The following is a 20,837-nucleotide window of genomic DNA, read 5'->3' on the forward strand; positions in this document are numbered from 1 at the left end:
ATGGCCATAATCCCGCACATTCCACCACATCCCAAATGTATGCTACTGGACTGAGATCTGGTAAATGCTAACATGACCAGTCTCAATGATATGGTCAAGATTTGTCAGACGAGACAATGTTTGTTGAATCTTCTAGTTGCCTCTGTGAATGGTAACCTTAGTTTCCTGTTCTTAGCTGTGGCCGGTGTGGTTTTCTGCTGCTGAAGCCCATCTGCTTCAAGGTTCAATATGTTATTGGCATGTTTGCTGTGTGGCAGGCAGGAGATTGGACCCAAATGCAGGACTCTCAGGACACAGAGGGATGAACTAAAGGAGGCAGCTTGTGCTGTGAAAAACTCGAATACAGGAAACAAGAAACAAAGCATAATAACTAGAAGCTAGCAAACTAAGGTCTAAGGAAACTATAAACTAGGAGCTATGGAAACTAGGAACACGGAGGAAACACACAGCACTAAAGGAGGTACGACATGACAACTAGCATGGAAGACTGAGGACTAAAATACACGGGCAGTATAACGAGAGGATGGCGAACAGGTGGAAACACAGCTGGGACTAAACAGACATAAAGAGACAGGAGGAAGCAAAATTAGATGCCTTGACGTAGGATAAGGAGTATCAAAATAAAACAGGAAGCATGAGACATAAGCAGACTTGACGCGAGACGTGGAAACATGACAGGCTCAGAACCAAGCACACAACACTAAGTGAGGAGAACGGGAAAACCAAACCTTCACTAGAGACAAGACACCAGGAATACAGGAGACAGTTATACACTCAGAGATGCTCTTCTGCAAACCTTGTTTGTAATGAGTGGCTATTTAAGTTACTGTTGCACTCCTATCAGCTCCGAGCAGTTTGACCCCACTGGATATTTTCTCATTTTTGGACCAATTCCTTTAAAGCCAGTGACATCAAAGATTGTACATGTGATTCTATAAGAAGAAACTGAACATACTCCTTTTACAGTATTCCGCTTCAAGATTTGATTGAGATTTTACTGCTTTTTATTTACTGGAAATACTTTACTTCTTTGAAAGGATTCACTAGTCTGAGATTTTTTTTTAATGAAGAATTTTGTTCAAAAATGCACAAATAAACCTTCAGATTTTGAGTTTAAACAAGTCTCTCAAAGTTTCGCAGTGGTTTATGATTCCATGTTTTTGAAATAAAAGTTTTATAAACAGAGTTGTATTTTCATGTAGCTTATTATTTAATACAAACACGTGACAAGTATTTCCATCAGTAGATGTGTCATTTTTAATTGGAGCAGTGTAAAGCTTCATACCGACGCTATCAAGAGGAACTGTATTTTGAGAGACTTGGAAACCAGCTCTGCTTTGTGCTCTGTGAAGTTTTTGAGTTTGTGAACTGGGATTTGATCATTATCCTTAAAGCTATTTAACCTGTAGATGAGCAAAACTGAACATCCCAAACGTAGTAAGGAGAAGTTTAACGAGTCTACATTACGACTCATAAGAGAGATGAAAAATATGTCCATTGAGTCTTTGGTTTATCTGCGAAATTATTGTATCACCAGTCCACTGATATTCCAGGCTCTCACCCAGATCCTCATATTGGCAGCAAACAATCAACCCTCTCTAGACACTAAGTCCTCAAAGTTGCACACTAACCGGTTGAGTTGAGGGCATTTGCGGACGCAAACCTCGAATAGAAGGGGGGTGAATCAATGCAGTGTTTGTCCACTTCTTCGCTCATTAAGGAGCCTCTATTCACATCAGGATCTGGATATGACAAAGAAAGCTCACAAGTGCACACTTTCAGTCCGAGAAGGGTGGTTTTTCTCCTCCTCAAAGCCCTCCCCTCATCGAAATTCGCCTCACAGAAGTGCAGTGCCAGAGGCCAAAGTCTTGACAGGGGTAGCCCAGTGAGGGGGAAATCAAACGAGTCCCTTTTTTTTCTGACTGCCTGGCCGACAGGGAGGCCTGCTTACCTACAAGTCCTTAATCTGAATCCCACCCTTGCAGTTCTGGAAGGATGGCGGGGTAGCTCTACTGTCTATTCATCATCTTTAGTGATTCAGGGTTTTGTCTGTTACCCATTTGGATTGGAGTGAATCCTTGGTTATTCATAAATACCAGTAATACCTGAGCTGCACAGATGGAAATCCTTTCAGGCTTTTCAGCAGACTTGTCACATTCATCTCAGTTTACTGTTAATATTGAGCAGCAGAAAGATGGTGATAAATATTGATACAGTGGAATGAATACTGATGTCAGATGTAGATATATCACATTGTGATAAAAACTGAGACCCCTCTTTATATATTTTGTTGTATTTAAGAGTGTGTTTTTAATAGTCAGTGTAATGAAAACTGGAAACATGATTGCCTACAGAAGTCTACCAGAAGCAGACAAGGAAAAAATAACTGGCTTGGTGGTAATAGGCACAGCATGTATAGCACCTTCTGCTGGAAATAAAGATATGGTTTGTGTTAGGTCATGTGTAGCTACTCTGCATAATTAACCAAGATTTCGGCAAAGATTTCTGTCTTTAGCAGTTTTAAATTATTCTGCATTACCAGTCTTACAGTCGTGGATATAAATTCCCTAAAAAGGAAAAAAGAAGCAGAGGACTTCATCCTTTTGCAAAAACTGTAAAGTCAAAATCTACTTTTCAAAGTTTGAAATCATTTCCTCATGACAGGCTCTGATTTTCTGACATGTTCAAGAAAATGCTTTCTCTAAATTCACAGGAAATATACTCTCATTTTAGGTTGCAGAGAAATGAGCTGTGCTAATATTCTTTTTTTTTTTGCATTTTTTCTTAAATATTCATGTGGAAATAATATTCACTGATTTTCCCCATGTCATGTTGGTCATTTAATCAGCTACCAACGACCAATATTAGACACTAATATTACACATTTGCCCTTCAGTGACTTGCTAAAGACAGCATTTTTATAGTGCATTTCAGAGCTTTTCTGTTATTTCCATTGGGCGGCAGTGCGTCTATCCTCAAACTTGAGCTTCACTGCATTACCCATCTGCCTGCGCACTCTACTCACAGCATAAGCCGGCGAAAAAAGTGCTCTCTCCACATTTGTGTTTATTTGTCGAAGCAGGCGCATAATGAGGATGATTATCCTCCCGTGCGTTTTCTAGTGAGCTTCTGCCAGTGCGCCATGTGGAGGATGAGGACTCCAGAGGACCGCAGGTCTGAGAGAAAGCAAATGTCAAGGCAGACAAAATAAGAGAAAATAAGAGTTGTTCTTCAAAATAAAAGCAACTCTGGGGAAAGGGAAAGAGTGTCGAACTTGCTCTCGATCACAATAAAGAGGAAAGAGGGGAAGAAATGGGCAGAGGGTGCAGTTCCACTGGATCTGGTGCTGCTTCTTATTAATGGAAATACACTGTGACACAGTGTATGGAGCTTTTAGCTACACCCCACAATTCTTACTTAGACCCACGTGGGTCATTCAGCCAGCCCTTCTTTTTTTTTTAACCGCCAGTGCGCGCTCGACTTTTATGTTGAAGGGAAATCTCGTCGTGTCCTGTGCTGCTTGGGTTCAATTATCCTCACTTGACGCATCTGGTGTCGGTACAGCGGCACTGAGAGAGAGAGAGAGAGAGAGAGAGAGAGAGAGAGGAGGCTTCTGGTGTGCCTTTTTTTCTGCACATCACTTTGGAAATTCGCTCTCGCGCAGTCGTGCTTAAAGCTGAAAGCTCACCTGCCGGGCTTCCGTGGCCGTGAGCCGCCGTGCAGCTGATTTAACAGGATAACCAGACTAATTGCCTCTCCCGATCTTGCCCTTGATTGATTTCCGTCGAACATTCCTCCAATCAGTGTCATGATTTTCTTCTTTCCTGCTGTTTGAAAGTGACCGGCTGCAGGTGTTTTGTTTTTTCTTTTCTTTTCTTTTTTTGGTTTTATTTTTGCGCTCCAATTTGCGCCAGCGAGGACTGGCAATATGTAATTTGGGGACAGACACTGCGTTTTTCTTTTTTTTCTTTTTGGAGAAGTGGACTATCTCTCTGCTGGAATTCCTTATTGTATTCTATTTTTTAAACCCTTTCTGCTTTACTCTGTTGACCGGAGCAGATTCGGATACACCGTGATGGTGTGGGGCTATTAGAACTAACCACAAAGTGTACGCCATCATTTGGAAACTGCTTGTTGGTAAGTTAAATGCAATTGTTTCTTTGGCCAAAGTTGGACCGTGCTGCCCCCCGTGGATCTGTTTAAACCCACGATTCGTTTTTGTCACTGACATTTTCATGTTCTGTGCGCGCACACGATCCTCCTGCCTATCCACCACCTTTAATAAACGGAATCCCAACACGCAGCGCTTAAATGCGCATTTTTGGATAGAACGCATTTGTCCCGCTGTTACGCGTAAATCCCAGAGGCTCCTTTTTTTTATTTTTTTATCTTTAGAGCCTCCTCTGTTGTGTGGAGCTGTTCACGGCTGCAGTACGGCAGTAGAAGTGGACCGCTGAAAGTCTTCTTCTGTATCCTTCATTCAAAACGTAACTATCCGAGCGGATTAGTCCGTCAGCGCACACCAACTGTTCTTTTTACGCATTCTTCTTCTCTCTCTTTCCCCCTCCTCCTTCTCGACGTTAATTGTGTAACACTGTGTGCGCATTTGCACATCTCTCCGGTGCGTCAGCATGCGTGCATGTTTTGTGTACGTGCGCCTGTGAAAGTAAGAGAGCACGATCGTGTGTTGGTGGAGGGGGAAATAACGTGTGCCAGAGAGAGGAGGGATGGGAGAAGAACCCAGCCGTAGTTATATTTCACATTATTTCTGCTGAGTGGTTGCTTGGCAAGTCAGCTTTCTCTGTGCTTCTCCTCCTTTTGCCTGCTTCCCTCCTCTGGGTGGATGGATGATGGTTTATGGTTGTCCAGATGAATGTCTGAAGCTCCAGTCTGGCTCTGACCAGAGTGGGTGCTGGTCGTGGTGGTTTGGCTTTTATCCACTGAACATATTTGAGAATCAGGAAAGTGATACTGATGTAAAAGTTAGAACAGATGCTGGCTTAAAAAAAGAAATGCATAAAATCCATACTCCCTCATCACTCCCTACAGATGAGTGACAGAAGGCTCTGTAGCCTTACAAGCTGTATGTCACCTTTTTTTTTTTCATCAAGTAACAACTGCTGCAGCCATGCTCTTTTTTTTTTTCTTTTTTTTTTGCAAAACCATAGCACGCCATAGCCCACAGGCAGTGTAATCCTTACTTCCAGACAGCTCCTCAGTCTTGCACAGGCATGTTCTAATTCTGTTAACAGTAACATTGCTTGATCCAAAACCTCCTTGCATCATGATTTGTTCATAATCTTTCCCCTTCAATTTCTCCTAAACGCTCCGGCTCATGTCTTCCTTTGCCTTGTGGTATTATTTTAATATTATTATTTTTAAATCCCGACATATGGGGTTAATCTTGACCACGAGCGCAACCAGTAGCACATGAATTAATAGGTAAGTGGCAGCAGCCACTTAACAGAAGCCCTGCAGCTACATATTGAGCTGAGTCAAGTGCTTTCACACCGAAATTGATTTAGACAGAGATTATGTCATCCAGCGTTAGCACTTTTTTCTCCTTTTTTTTTTTTTTTTTTTAAATGCTGGTCAAGTTTACCCAGCAGCACTGAACTCCTCTTCTGATGAATCAAGTGTAGCTTTAAAGGATATGGTAATGAAGTGATTGAAGATGTTGTTTTCATTACTTGGAATCCTTCATCAGGGCTGTTAGCTGAATTACCAGGTCAACCGATTCAAGGTGCACAGACAACAGCGAACATGGGTTTTTCAGTACAAATAATTGTATTTACATCCCACTGATTCATAAAAATGAACCTTTAACATGTTTAATTATCTTAGCTAACATTTTTAACCCTTATCCTGCAAGTACCACCCATCTAGCAATAAAACGAGGTAAAACGAGCCCCAACACGCATTTTGAAATGCCACCTGATCCCATTTAGCTTCCCCTTCTCTCTCTGCTCGACAGAAGAATCTGAAACCATTACAACTTTTTTCCCCCCTCCCCTTCCCGTCTTGATTGATACTTTTAATTTTCAAGGAGCTGTCACCGAGGCCTATTGGCCTTGGCTTTGCAATCAAGAGGCAGACAGTCAAAGGCTTTCAAATGAAAGAGTTCATTAATGCGGTGGGAAATAAGAGTTGTCTCACTGTAGAGTATTGGCTCTGTGGTAAGACTGATTGGAGCAATTGATGAGGATTTGTGAGCAGGAATGCTGGTGTGGAAGCTGAGAGCGGGCCACCTCAATCATGGCTGCTAAATGACATTAATAGGACTCGAGGGGAAATGGAAATACTGAGAGGCGATCCAGCTTGCGTATTTATGCCCGCGTGCGACCGCGTGCATACGTTCAAATATCACAGCTGGAGCTCGAACAACCTTCCATTCCTGCTAAAGTTATTAGCTGCTGTGGAATCCAAGAAGATGTGGGCTACATGCATAACAGACGAGCCCTCGGTTAAATCTTTCTCAAAATCCAATTCCCCTCGAGATGAGATTCCTCTTTCCCCGTGCCTTGTTCCATTTTCCGTCGCAATCATTGGGCATCGATCTGATTCAGAGCTATTTATTTTTGTTGCCGCCGTCACGTCATGAATTGACAAGTATGGTAGATCAGGTAGATAACAGAGTGTCTGGGCATGGTGCTTCGCCCATTTCAAGAAGAATCATGACTACATGACTACAAGAGAAAATCTGCCTTTGAAGCAGTTAGATGTGGCTAATTTGGTTTGTGAACCTGAGGGACAGTAAAAACTGGTCGTATCTACTTTACATGTAAAGGCCTTAAAGTATCTCTATATAATATAATAACTCTATATAATGTCTCCTCTTTCCATAATGGAAATTATTTGGAGATACTTGATTTCCTTGTTTGGAAATTTTTTCTGAAACCATGGAGCTTTTTGCAGATTAATTCAACTAATGTGCTTAGAAAGAAATCAGCCAAGAGAGTTAGTATCTGTAATTTTATTGCAGTATCGAGGCCAAATATATTGGTTTCATGCACAATGGCTTGATTAATATGTTAGTTAATTAGTATATTCGTTTAACAGAGATATAATTAGAGCATGCAGTGACAGTCACTGGTTCTCAGCGATGAAGGTTTGCGGTGCGAATGTCATAGCAGCTTGGAGATGGACTGCAGCATCATCAGAACTCCCATTGACCTTATATTGCCTTTTTAGACCTTTTATACCCCAAATAGTTGTGATTTTGACTGTGTCTGTGCTTGATAAATACAGTCACTGGAAGCCTTAAGATTTGTTCATTGCTCGGTTCTACTTGTGGGTGGGCTTGTTGACCCAATGAAGGAGAGATGACCCCGGAGAAGAAGATGAGTTGGTCTAGTTCTGTATGCAAGTGTTCAGAGAGTTCTGACCTCTGCAGGGGATGCATGCTTATCAGCTGTAAGATATTTTGCCATACTGTTTAGACCAGGGGTCTACTGAATGACTTTGCCACATGGGAAAACTGCAGAGTTGGAGGACATCATTTTTGGACACTCTAACGTTGTATAGCAAGTAGTTAAGGTTGAATCCTTCTTTGGAGTGGTTGTCCAGCCTGTTAATTTACAGAGACTTTACCTGTTTGCTATACCATAAACAAGTAATATGGTGGAGCAGAGAAACGCTGCTGTTCTTAGAATAACAGCAGAGTGACTGGTTGTGAAAAAAACTTTTTTTTTAACATGTTTTACTATTTTTGTAAATGGAAAGTTCATTAAAGGGGCATATTATCTGTTTCCTTACCTTCTGTAATCTCAGCCAGAGGATCAGATTTAAGACTGCTCTAAATGCTCATTTTAAGACAGTTTTTAATACTCTTGGCTCTGTATGATGTCAGAGAGAGTGCATCTACCTAATATACTAATCTCAGGAGCACAATTTGGGCTGTTTAAACCCTAGGGACCGTTTTTGCCCTGGTGGATGGCAGTGCGCACCGAAAGTGGTGTTACATCCGATGGTGAAGTCGAGCTAAGATGTCGTTTTAGCTGCTCTTACGTAGATTCAACCTTTGTAACATCACGTGTATAGTTGTGTCAGTTTTTACCGCCACTGCAATGATGTATCAGCGCAGAAACTTAAATTCAACTCAAAATGAGACTTTCTGGCGAAAACTTCCACAACAAAAAAACCTCTTCAGTTTCTTTTCTTCCAGTTTTGATGTCTCCTACTCTTGTACCGACGCGGCGGTTTTGTCTAAACGGTGACTGACACCTATCATTTGGCAGAATGCTGCAGTGAGCACCCGCTCAGCGCCAGTATAAATGGCGGCATGGCTGTGCAACCACCATTAAAATGGTCCCTATAAGTGGTGAGGAGTGGGAGCTAAAAAGGCCTGCTATAGACAGTTAGAACTGAGGGGCGGCATCAAGGCCCAGTATTAGAGAAAGATCTAATAATTTTAAATATTATTCATGCAGACCTGCTTGAGTGCAACCCAAGAATGACAAATAATGAGCTGGAAATGAGGATAACAGGTCTCCTCTTAAATCTGATAATTTTTTTTTCAAGAAAGGGAGTTTTGATGGGTTCCAGGTTATGTAGTGATGTAGTTTGATGCCCTTGGTTTGGATCATAATAGTTGATGCTGGAAAATCAGTGAGCAGAACTTCTTGGTGTTATACTTGAAATTTGCAAATCCAAATCTTTTGATTTGTGAAATTTTACAGAGTAACTGATTACTACTTACTGTAATTAAAAAAAAAAAAACCACTGTCCTACGACATAATATTTGTCATCACCTGGCTGGTGGATCGCAGTTCTGCTACATCTGTTCTGGAGCACAGCAGTCCATGGTTGGCATCATTTTATACGGTTGAGTAACCGTCATCATGTAGGTTACGCGAGGCCAGATCAAAGAGTTTGACAGAAGTAGCGTGCAGTGCTCTCGTTTTTGTCTCCAAATAGTTTTCATGCAAAGAAAATCACCCTTTGAGTCCACAGTCGCATGAGGATGGCAGACCAGGCTGTATGGAAAAATAAATGGTCTTCAGAATTGGGTCCCGCATTCACTTCATGGCAGTTGAGCCCTGGGCGCGCCCTTTCCTGCTGTTACTCAGCAGAGAGGTGTCATAAACAATGGACTTGCTTGCAAATCATTTTCATGGCCACCCATTTTTTTCTTTTTTAGACCTTTATCTGAATGCCTTCATGTGTGGATGTGAATTGAGCTGAGTGTCTGCCTCTGCCATGCTAGCTTTATTTACTTTCTGCATTTCGAACAGAAAAATGCCTCAATAAAAGGATGGTAATGGCATCATCTCTAGCTGTCTCTTTGCATTGCTCTTAAAAAAAAAACCCCACACACATACACATGAAGCTGTCCTGCATTTGTGTGCTTCTATTAATGGTGGTGGGGGCGGAATCAAAGAATAAAGTTGACCCGAATCAAATGAATTCTGAAAGTGTTTATTTCCCCATTTGTTACAGCAGAAAATAAAAGAACTTGGGGTCAGCCACAGTGTAGCATGCCCCCGAGCTAAAATGTTGTGCTGGTCAATTGTTACATGGGTAAAATGGAAAGGAGGCAGCGAAATAGTCGTGTTGCACTTTCTCTGATGAAACGGCCATCCGAGGCGTGATCAGTTACCTCAATATACGGTATTTTTCTTTGCTAGAGGCAACTGACGTCGAAAATGAATGTTTTTTCCCCCCACTTTTTAATCAGCACTAGAATGAGAAGCCTATTGCTATAAGCAAGAGGACAGAATTATTATTTTCATCCTTTCTTTTCAGTCCCACTGTCATCGTGCCATGTCTGGAGGTGATCCTCTGAGACCCATCCAGCCTAGAAAGATGAAGTTGATGTGTTTTAGATAGCTTTTAGAGAGATGTGGATAGAGGATGGAAATTGCATGCCAAGGGAAGCAAAATGAGCAATTTTTCCTCCCATTTCCCTTCATCTCTTCATAGGATCTGTGCTTACTCATTCATGAAGGCTTTGTTGTGACACTCCATACATTGGTGTGGCGATAAAAACAAAAAAGTCATACAGGATGCCAGTTGGGAGGAGGAAAAAAAGGAAGCCAGGCTGCATTATTTTGCAGGATAAATGCATACCAGAAGAGAAATGGCTCTTTAATGTTATCAAAACACTATCACAACTAGCAATCTGTATTCACATTTTGACCTGCACTCTAAGTGGCTGGTGTCGAGATATTCAGAGCATTTTTACAAACCAATTTAGGACGGTCTCAGCAACGGCTTTCGAAAGAAAATACTCATGCTATAATATACAGCAGCTACTCGAGTGGGAGCCGTGGCCTATTTGCATACTCCGTATGAATGCACACATGGGTACCCCTCGGTAGGAACGCTGAGAGTGTTTGCGCCAAATTCTCCCCTCTGAGCCAGGCGGGAGCTTAAATAGAACAGCTACGTCAAGGGATTAACAGTGAGTGAAATCAAGGAGCGCTTCATTAGCAGTTCTTCATTAGCCACTTCACATGAGACCCGGGGCAACATTGTATTTACATCTAATTTTAAACCGATATCTCAAGCTGAGGGCAACACGTGCGCGGTGAACTTTCTTCGGATCAATTCGGGTGTTTTAGCTTGGTGTTGAGGTTATTCATTTTTAAGTGTAAAATTCCAGCACTACAATGTTGTTACATTAAACATCATGATGTGATATTACACCTGCCGCTGAGCTCACAACATGGCATTCATACTATTAATTAAACCACTGAGTGTTTGTTATATAAGAGTAATTAAAGGATGGGGTTAAACTGGGTCAAACCCACTGGAGCTGAGTTCCTGACATGCCAGAGATCAGCTCTGTTTCCTTCATTATTTTACCATTGCAAAGCCACTCGTACCGCAACAAACAAATACAGAATGTCACCCGATTTTGGGGGGGGATTTCTTTTTTTAAACACCTCTAGTTACTCAGATGTGTGTGATTATCAATCTAGTGCTGTGCAAAAGTCTTCATTTCTTTGTATTTTGCTAGGAAAATAGGAATCAGTGTTACTGTGTTAAGGCAAAAATGCAGTTTTTGTAATTATGAGCTTGAAAGTCAATATTTGGTATGACCACCTTTATTCCTTAACACAGGTTGAACTGAAAGAAGCTTTCTTGTCATTTCTTTAAGTAGTCTTCAGGAATAGTTTTTGGGTTTCAGTCCAGTTCTTGTGTAATTTGCAATACCTCAACCTGTCCCGTTTCCCATGTTTCAGAAATGCTTTTGATTTTTGATAAGGACCCATGTACTGTGAGCAGTAAATGGATGAAGTGAAGGGCTAGATGCATGTCCTTGGTCCTGTCTCAGGTCTTTGCTGGATTTTTGTCCTGACGCTGTCAATCCGTGTTATCGTCTTTTGCATCGTTCATAGATTCAACTAAAGTAAATGGGAACATAAGACGTGTTTTTGCAACAGGCAACTAATAACAAAGTGCATAAAGATGATATTTAAATTTAATTCTGTGCTAAGTTGTCTGTCATGTGTAGACATATCAATGATTCATTGAGTTAAGTGTCTGTTTTATGCTTGAATGAGTCATAGATCTAGGTTAAGTGGCTTAACAAACAACAAACATTCCTCTGAAAATGATCAGGCACAAAGACTGAGCTGAAAGTGAGTAGAAAAGCAGCTAATGGCCAAAGAAAAACTTTGAAAGACCTTCAGAAAGCCTGGAAAACCATTTTTAAGGCCACCAAAAAAGACAAGACAGTTTGGCTTCTTGGAAGCAAAATATAAAGAAATCAGGGATGACTCAAGACTCTCGTACGTTACTGTACTTCAGATTGATTATTTAAATCATCGGACTTTGTGTTGAGATCTTACAGAATTTTATCTGTCTCAATGATGTTCTACACAGCAAACAACTGAGCTGTTAGAAATTCATGTTTTCAGTGAAAACACTGGGAACAAAGCAGTCATGCTGACGATGAATCCTGCACCAGCAGGGCTGGGGGTTTTTTTGGGTTTTTTTTTTCTCCTTCCTTTTTTTCTGGTATATTAAGTGGGTTATTACAGGGAGTTTTTCTGTTATGCTGCTTAAATGCAATATTTGCAGTACTTTCATTACTGCGAGCACAGAACTCATCTAATCACTGAAGTGAATAAAAAAATAAAGCTACAGAAAATCTGTCTAATAATGAAAACACAATTAATTACACTGAACCCATAATTTGCTGCACCGATTCTTTGTTGGGTCAGTGCAAAGATTCATTTTCTTCTACTTATGTATGACAGGATTATCAGTGCTTCCCAAACCATCAATTGTATGTAGATGTTAATTAAAAAATACGACAAAAAAAGCAAATCACGAAATATAAATTAGTAGAAATGATTGGTTTATGTAGGTTAGCCTTTTTCCTTAAAATTAATTAAGAATACACTTACACTTAAGTAAAATATATTATCATCTGATAATTTGGCACGTCTGACTGAGATTTTAACACCGTGGAATTTGTTTCTTTGTAACTTGTAAATTGGTGTTTAGAGACTGTGTGCCTGAAACCGCGTCTTTGTTATTCTGGACAATGCACATCCACAGAACACAATGTGTGTAATTTTAAGTGGACCTACTTTCTTTTAAAGAATTAGCCCCCACTTTCACTGTGTGCAGTGGGTCCTTGAGCATCAAGCCCACTAGACTAGGGTTCCCCTTTCTCACAAATCCCAATGTAACCCCTGCTGAAAGGGTAATTTCACACACAGCCAGAGTTAATGTTGAGTCAAAAACTGCAGCGTGTGTGTGTGTGTGTGTGTGTGTGTGTGTGTGTGTGTGTGTGGTACACATACAGGTAAGAAGATGAAACTCAATCCATGAAATCCAGGTTTAGTATTATTTGAGGCTGAAGGCTTATCACATGCCTTACAGTATAAAGTGCTTTGTAACAAATGAAAGAGTTATTCAACTCTATTGTAGCTTCTATGGATACCACTTCTATTTTTTGGCCTCCATAGTGTTATGTGTTCAGGTTCTCAGTTTCCATTCTCATGAATACTTTGGGGGAATTTCTTAACATTTGGCATGAATGTCCCCATGAATCCAAGGATGAACTTATCCACTGACCACTATTAAATGATAAGGTTATAGTAACCTCCCATATCGCACATTCATATGTAAATACTGACAAAATGTGTCACATACATCTGTGAAAAGGGAGTTTCAGAGCTGTCCAGAGAATTTTGTTCCTGTTGTGTCCACAGTGTAACCTTAGAGTGTCACCAATCATAGTAGTGACAGTTTCTTTTGTTTTCCTACAACAAACTATTCAAAGCCATATGAAGTTTGATGGCCAATCTCAGAATACCTCCACATGAGTTATTATATGCAGTGAGACTTATTGTATTTTTAAAATATTGTGCTTCTTGGTTTTGGTTGGATGTTTTGAGGTTTTTTTTTTCTTAACCAGTGAAAGAATTCTGCAATCTTCCATGGTCTTTCAGGTCTTTTGGTCCTGCCTTATTTCTATGAATGCAACAGATGGTTGCATCACTTTTTACCTCATACTGATTGCTCAAGGGAACATCTAAAAATTCAACACTTGAAACGAACTCCACATCCAGGCCTCACCGGGAGATGAAACTCGTCAGTCAATTGTTCAGTTAATTTTGAGCTTCTCAAAACAGTGGACTGTGTATAGAAATGGTGCCAATTCCTAGTTAATGCTATAGTTTTGTTAAACCTCTTGAATGAAAGTTTGAAGTCTTTACTGAAATTGCATATTGAATGCATGATTTTAAAATTCACTGTGACGGACCCTAGAGGTAACATTAAAAAGGAAAAAAAAAAACCCATCATTGTCCAAAAACTTATGAATCTGATTGTATAAAACTGGCAGAATTCTGATTACCTTAATTTAAGGTAATGACCTTATCTCCTTAGAATTAAAATCTTTTTATTGCACGCAATATGTAGCACTTAATGAAAGTTAAAGTGCTAATTAAGTCAGTTGAAATGTTGTTTTTTTGTTTGTTTTTTTCACTTTTTTAATTGAACAAAAGTTATAGAACTGTGATTAAACCAAATCACACAGCATGCATAATATTTGAAAGTTCTGCCAAATGCCCTTCACTATTGGTGCTACAAAATTAATGGACAAGAACAACAAGTTTGATCCATCCATCTATTCGCTTCCGATTATCCTTTTTCAGGGTCGGGGGACGCTGGAGCCTATCCCAGCTGTCTTGGAGTGAGAGGCAGGGTACACCCTGGACCGGACAGGTCGCCAGTCTGTCACAGGGCAACAAATAAAAACTGATTTGGGATTATGCTCTATGTTAAGATGTCTGTTTTTAAAATGTTTCTCAGCATTTTGTGACATTAATAAAATATGTATGAGTATTGACCACTTTGCATGAAATAGCAATCGTACTATCCTCAGTTTGATTGCTATGCAAATATTACACATTTTCATGACACAATAACATACCTCCAATACATGTAGTACTTTCTGGCAAAAGATGAGCCAAGCGAAGCTGCAATGTTGCACAGCTCAGCACTTTCTCCTCTAAATGTTGATGTCAGCAAGGCTTAAATAATAGTTGGTGCAAGGAAGGTATACTAAGCTAATTTTCAAGTTACCTCTTATGATTTTCTCAGTGTTCTTGCATGTACTACTGTATTATGTGAGGTCTGAAATTTAAAAACAATCATTAATTGGTATTTACAGTTAAACCCAATCCAGTTGTATCCATGGCTGGGCAGCATCATCTATATATCTGAACAAAACAATTGCAGTAATAATCTGGTCCCCAGTTTGGCTAATGATAGTCATAATTTTGTGCTGCAAAGGCATCTGTTGCATTAAAGCTGTTTGGGGGGGTGGATTACTGGAGTGCCTTTTTCCCCAGCCAGAGCTGTGCTCTTTTTCCCGAATCCTGGACAAGACCCATAGAGACCAGCTCTCAACAGGGTTCTTGATTTATGGGCCACTTTGCAAGAAGGGCCTGGGGACGCAGCACTCCTTGTCCTCCGATATTGAATCTCGGCTGCCTAGCATGGAGATGCGGGTCGTCTGTTATGGTGTGAAAGCTTATTTGCATTGTGCCGCTCAGCTCTCAGTGGTAGCTACAGCATGTCTGCTCGCCTTAGCTCTTAAGTTTATTTTTGCTCTCGGGGCTGTTTGTTTCAGATGGGAAAGGGACATTTTTAGAGAAAGGTGCACTCAAGACAAATTGCTTTCACGTTTGGGTTTGTGTGTGTGACTACCTGTGGTTATATATGATACGAACATATATGAAAATAAACATTTGCTGAGCACCAGTCCCCTAAGGTGTCTGCATTGCTATACTGTATACTGACTATTCTAATCAAATAATTTCAAAGCCACGTGCGGTGTATCTTCACATCAATTATTATCCTTTGCACGGTGCATCCATCAGCGATGAAAGTCAAAGTACTTTCAAGCAGTACACAGCCTCTATACACAGTCAGATCAATTGGCTGTACAATTTGAAACACATTCTTTGCTAGAAGAAAGACTTTGATTATTTGTTCAAAGGCTTTGTTTTGTTTTCTTGCTGTTGGCTGGATTGTGCTCTGCTTTTGGCTCAAGTTGATTCTTCCGACTGACTGATTTGATTTAAAAAAGCAGAAAGATAAATGTTTAGCAGCCTTAATGATTATAGTTGCTTTAGGGTAGGCATTTATTAACTTGTGTTAATAATCTGACAATCCTCTTTCATTCCCCTTTAAATAAGCCTATGGTTCTGCTGCTTAGATGAGACAATTCCACTGAAGTGATTTGGCAAACTACAGAATCTGCCGAGACATTAGTTGCCATTTTAGTTCTTCTTTTTTACATATGTATTGGTTAAGAACACTTAGGTTAGGCATCTCATTGATTGCTATTAATATTTCTCTTTAATCTGTAAAACTCTGCTCCAAAGATGTGCTGTAGTAGAACTATCTAGTGGCATCTTTTTCATGATGTAAAATGTGCAGTATGTTTCTTTTTTTCCTTTTAGCTTAAAGTCAGGGCAGCTTGAAGAACTTAGACTTTGATGCTCTCCAATGAATAGCATTAACATACTGTAGAGTTAGCTAGAGACTCATCGGTTCAGCAGCAGATCAGTCTCAGTGTCACAGATTTAAATTTAGGTGCTGAGTAAAAATGTGTGTTCAAGGTTGTGTGTGAGGGAGATAAAGAAGGAAGCGTTTCAGCCTGTGAATATCTAATCGCTGCTATTGGAAGTTTCCACCTAAGCTTGAGGAATTTTCATGTTATTTAGCATTTCTCTGAAGTACACGTGTTTCTATAGTTAGACATGGCTAAAGTTAAACTTCAGATAACCCCGCAGCGTAAGGTTTTCGTGGGTCGTTCGGAAGAAGCGACTGTCGCAAGCTGCCCTTTGAGGCGAATCTCAAATTTATAACTGGATTTTATTACACGTAATTCTGGCAACAAGCTAATCCAAGTCAGTTGAAAGAGAGAATCTCACATATCTGCTCTAAGGCTGGACTCACGTGTATGTTCTAGGCTTCGCTGCTCTCGTTTCTCATTCAGTTTGAAAGGCAGTTTGTCAAGCATTGCCAGACTGAATTGCGGATCCGTTGCTTTGCTGTACACTCTTTGTGATGAGGTGGCTAATGTTCCTTATCATGACATCAAAATGGAGAAGCTGAGAAGTGAATAATTACCTTGTTTTATATGAACCTACCCAAACTCATGCTAGCTTGAGTAGCTGCATATATAAAACTATTGAAGCTAGCATGGATAGTTTTATATTTTAACTGAAGATCCTTTATGGGCTCAAATTGTGGTCATAAATATTTTGTACTTGTAAATCAGGATTTGTATGTGTAAAAAGAATTTGTGTGTGTGCAAAAAAGATTTGTATGTGTAAAAAGAATTTGTGTGTGTGTGTAAAAAAGATTTGTGTGTGGACTTAGCCAAAAAATACGTGTGAAACTCTGCACTCAACTTTCAAGTAACAAGTACGAATTTTGACCCTATTTTTCTTCCTTTCATCTGATTGGCCAATGTCATGTCAATCACAAATTTAACTATCCAATCAGAGAACAGATGGGTTTGGCTGTCGGAGGGGGGCTTTTTTGAACTGCAGGTCCTTGAAGGGTAATACAGTCAGTGTTGCCAACTTAGCGACTTTGTCGCTATATTTAGCGAGTTTTCAGAGCCCCTTAGCGACTTTTTTTTCTAAAAAGCGACAAGCGATAAATCTGGCGACTTTTTCTGGTGTTATTGGAGACTTATTTATGAGAACTTTTTCACGTGAAAACGCGTATTGCTCTTACTCTCAACAAGCAGCGGTGCTGCCGTGGGCACCTCACCCGTGCCAAAGCGCTCACGGGCGGAGGATAGTCCTCCCCCAGCTGCTATCAGGGCAGGAGATGTTCACACCTATGCGTCCAAACTGCAAATGAATCGCGCATGAGCGAAGCCGCTGCTCCCGCACTGACTGTAACGCAGTCAGTTCTTCTTTTACTCTTATGCTGTTTTGTGGATCATAAGGTTTAAAACTACTTATAAACACACACACACACACACACAAAGTAACTCCACCAGAGTGCCTATTTCGGGTCACTTTTGCCAGTCCAAGCCCGGATAAAGGAGCAGGGTTGGAATTGTGACATTAAAAAACAATAATTACTAAAAGAAATTTAATTTGTAGTTCTAAATAAATTCTAAATGCATTTAGGACGTTTTATACTCATTAGCATGACCAATTATGCAAATTAGGCGATGACGTCATTTAGCGACTTCTAGCGATTTTTCGCTAATGTAATTGTAACCTACCTTGTTGGAGAGAGAAATAACATTGTGGAAGAGACATAATGTGAGTATAAAACGTCCTAAATGCATTTAGAATTTATTTAGAACTACAAATTAAATTTCTTTTAGCAATTATTGTTAATTCCAACCCTGCTCCTTTATCCGGGCTTGGACTGGCAAAAGTGACCCGAAATAGGCACTCTGGTGGAGTTACTTTGTGTGTGTGTGTTTATAAGTAGTTTTAAACCTTGTGATCCACAAAACAGCATAAGAGTAAAAGAAGAACTGACTGCGTTACAGTCAGTGCGGGAGCAGCGGCTTCGCTCATGCGCGATTCATTTGCAGTTTGGACGCATAGGTGTGAACATCTCCTGCCCTGATAGCAGCTGGGGGAGGACTATCCTCCGCCCGTGAGCGCTTTGGCACGGGTGAGGTGCCCACGGCAGCACCGCTGCTTGTTGAGAGTAAGAGCAATACGCATTTTCACGTGAAAAAGTTGTCATAAATAAGTCTCCAATAACACCAGAAAAAGTCGCCAGATTTATCGCTAGTCGCTTTTTAGAAAAAAAAGTCGCTAAGGGGCTCTGAAAACTCGCTAAATATAGCGACAAAGTTGCTAAGTTGGCAACACTGACTGTATTACCCTTCAAGGACCTGCAGTTTACACACGCACAAATTATTTTTACACATACAAATCTTTTTTGCACACACGAACAAATTCTTTTTACACATACAAATCTTTTTTGCACACACGAACAAATTCTTTTTACACATACAAATCCTGATTTACAAGTACAAAATATTTATGACCACAATTTGAGCCCATAGTCCTTCAGCTTCTGTGGTGGCTCGGTTGTGAAGCCTTATCAAGTGATGAGTACGAGTTATTTGGTTGTTGCTCATTACTTTGTAGTTGGTAATTGTTTGTAGGGCTGTCAAAATACTTGAATTTTGAACTTGATATCTCTATCAGTGAAAATCCTCAGTAAAATAGACTGCCACTGTTTCTCTCTAGTTGCTAGTTGATTTTTTCAGACTTTAAAATAAGCATAACCAATTCTAGACAAAAACTATTGTGCTATCCTGTTAAATTAACACTGTCTATTAACATCACAGATGGGCAGGACTAATTGTCTTGCTGCCTAGCTCTCACATTCATATTACAGTTTAATTTTTAGCCTTAGCCGCTAGGGTCTAAGTTAACGATAACAAATGGCTAAAGCGACTTTTGGAAAGTAGTTTCAGTTGCTCCCTTATTTCCCAAGGGGTCGTCACATGTTTGGTTTGACGCAGACTTTACACCGGATACCCTCTCAGCCTGGTTCTGCTGGAGGTAAAAAGGAGTTTTTTTCTTCCCACTGTCACCAAGTGCTTGCTCATAGGAGGGTTGTCTGATTGTTGGGGTTTTCTTTGTATTGTTATAGAGACTTTTTCTTGCAATATAAAGTGCCTTGAGGTGACTATTACTGTGATTTGGCTCTATATAAATAAAATTGAATTGAATTGGCTGTGACCCTGCCTCTCTGTAGCAGTACTGTATGAAGTTATGTGTAAGTTGGAGGAGGTGAAGATGACACTGTTTGTGCTGATACTGGTCCAGCTGTAACATTTGGTTTTGATTAATATCAGAGGATAAGTTTGACAATTCTAGTTGGTAACGCGTGGCATTCCAAGTTCTAGTTTAAATAACCCTCTCACATACACTGTTCTATATCAATCAGCGGTATCCTTCCCACTTATAGTCACTCACCTCAGAGTTGGGTGAACTTAGGAGCAGCCCACTTCATGTTGCCAGTTGTCGTTACAAGTGACTTGATTTAATTGCCATTCCATGGTCTGTCGCCGCATCCTTCTCTTCCTGGGGGGATGCTCATTAAGAATAAAGAATGAGCCAGATGCTAACTGGCAATTGTTCTAATAGTATAAAGGGGGCACTTTACCTTAAGCAATGTACCGCGGTAACATCTGGGAGTCCCTACAACACGTTTACAAGAAAAGTCTGCTTTGAGGGTGGTAGCGTTGTTTCAAAGAGTGCTTAATGATCTGCAATGTAGCAAAAGAGAAGCATCATCAGTATTAATTTACCAGTCTGTGAATCATCACTGTAATATTTTGTTATAAATTCATAAGTTCATTTAAAACTTTTAGACAGCTTGAAAAGCAGCAACAAACAACTCTTTGACAGTCTGGACAGGTGTCTCTGTTTTGATAAATCAACGTCTATTAACACTGTAAAATTTAGTGGTGAGATGTTGTATAGAGAGTTATTGAGATAACTCAGTTAGACTGATGTTAATTACTTTCATAAACTAGGGATATTCTAAATATAAAGCCAGTGTTACCTGCCATTAACGTCTCTGTGTACTGCTTGGCACCATCTCATGACGCCTCTCATGGTCGCCTTCCAAGAACCCTCAACCTCTCCTCTGCTTTCACGTCTTCTTCTCGGTAGCTCCCGAAGGATCTCGCTTTAGCCTTGCCCTGGAATATCCGAAGAGAGTTTCATTCATTTAATGTCATAGTTATTTTCCTGACAGCCAGGCGGGATAAAGAATCTAGTTGGCAGTCAGCTCAGGGACTGGGACTAAGACTTGGACATGACTGCAAAGACAGTTTGTATGTGTGCCTGTGTGTGTATTTTTGTGTGTGTCCATAGATTCCCTTGCAAGTGTTTTTCTACCTGATGGTTCACTAAAAACTCCTAAGACCAAAAACTGTATAGTGCATCAGTCATATTTGACCCATTTTGCAACCACAGCTATTCCCATCTTATACCCTTTAGTTGGAATGCAGTTTTAAGGCACTTGAACTTTCACTTTTCTGACCTGGAAGCTACATATACTGTCTATGCTAGGACCCTACTCATGCAGGCCTGTAATCTGATCAGTGAACCTCTTGGCAACCACCAGTGGCTAGGAACAAATATGTGATATGTAAGAAATTGACAAGGGGTTGCTGGAGATTGAAAGCGCAAAATTGATTGCAACAAGCAATGAGACTGTTAAAAGTACAATGCAAACTGTAAATATGGACTATAGTATTTGCCTTCAAAATAATAGTTGCACCTCTTGATATTTGAAGCTGTAAGGCAAAACCTTTAATTTGAAGGTGAACATTTTGCTGTTTGCGTTGCATTTTT

The 20,837-nt window shown here is 40.2% G+C and overlaps 1 protein-coding gene across 2 annotated transcripts in view; it reads left to right on the forward strand.

Annotated features, from left to right (window-relative positions):
* The first annotated feature begins 3,616 nt into the window (after positions 1 to 3,616).
* Positions 3,617 to 20,837, forward strand: part of LOC134620172 (interleukin-1 receptor accessory protein-like 1-B) — a 335,420-nt gene continuing 318,199 nt past the window's right edge. For both annotated transcript variants that reach the window (XM_063466189.1, XM_063466190.1), the window contains exon 1: positions 3,617 to 4,137. The gene's annotated coding sequence lies outside the window, so the exon portion shown is untranslated. The remainder of the gene's footprint in view (positions 4,138 to 20,837) is intronic.

Source organism: Pelmatolapia mariae, linkage group LG23 (assembly GCF_036321145.2).
Source record: "Pelmatolapia mariae isolate MD_Pm_ZW linkage group LG23, Pm_UMD_F_2, whole genome shotgun sequence".
Taxonomy (NCBI): domain Eukaryota; kingdom Metazoa; phylum Chordata; class Actinopteri; order Cichliformes; family Cichlidae; genus Pelmatolapia; species Pelmatolapia mariae.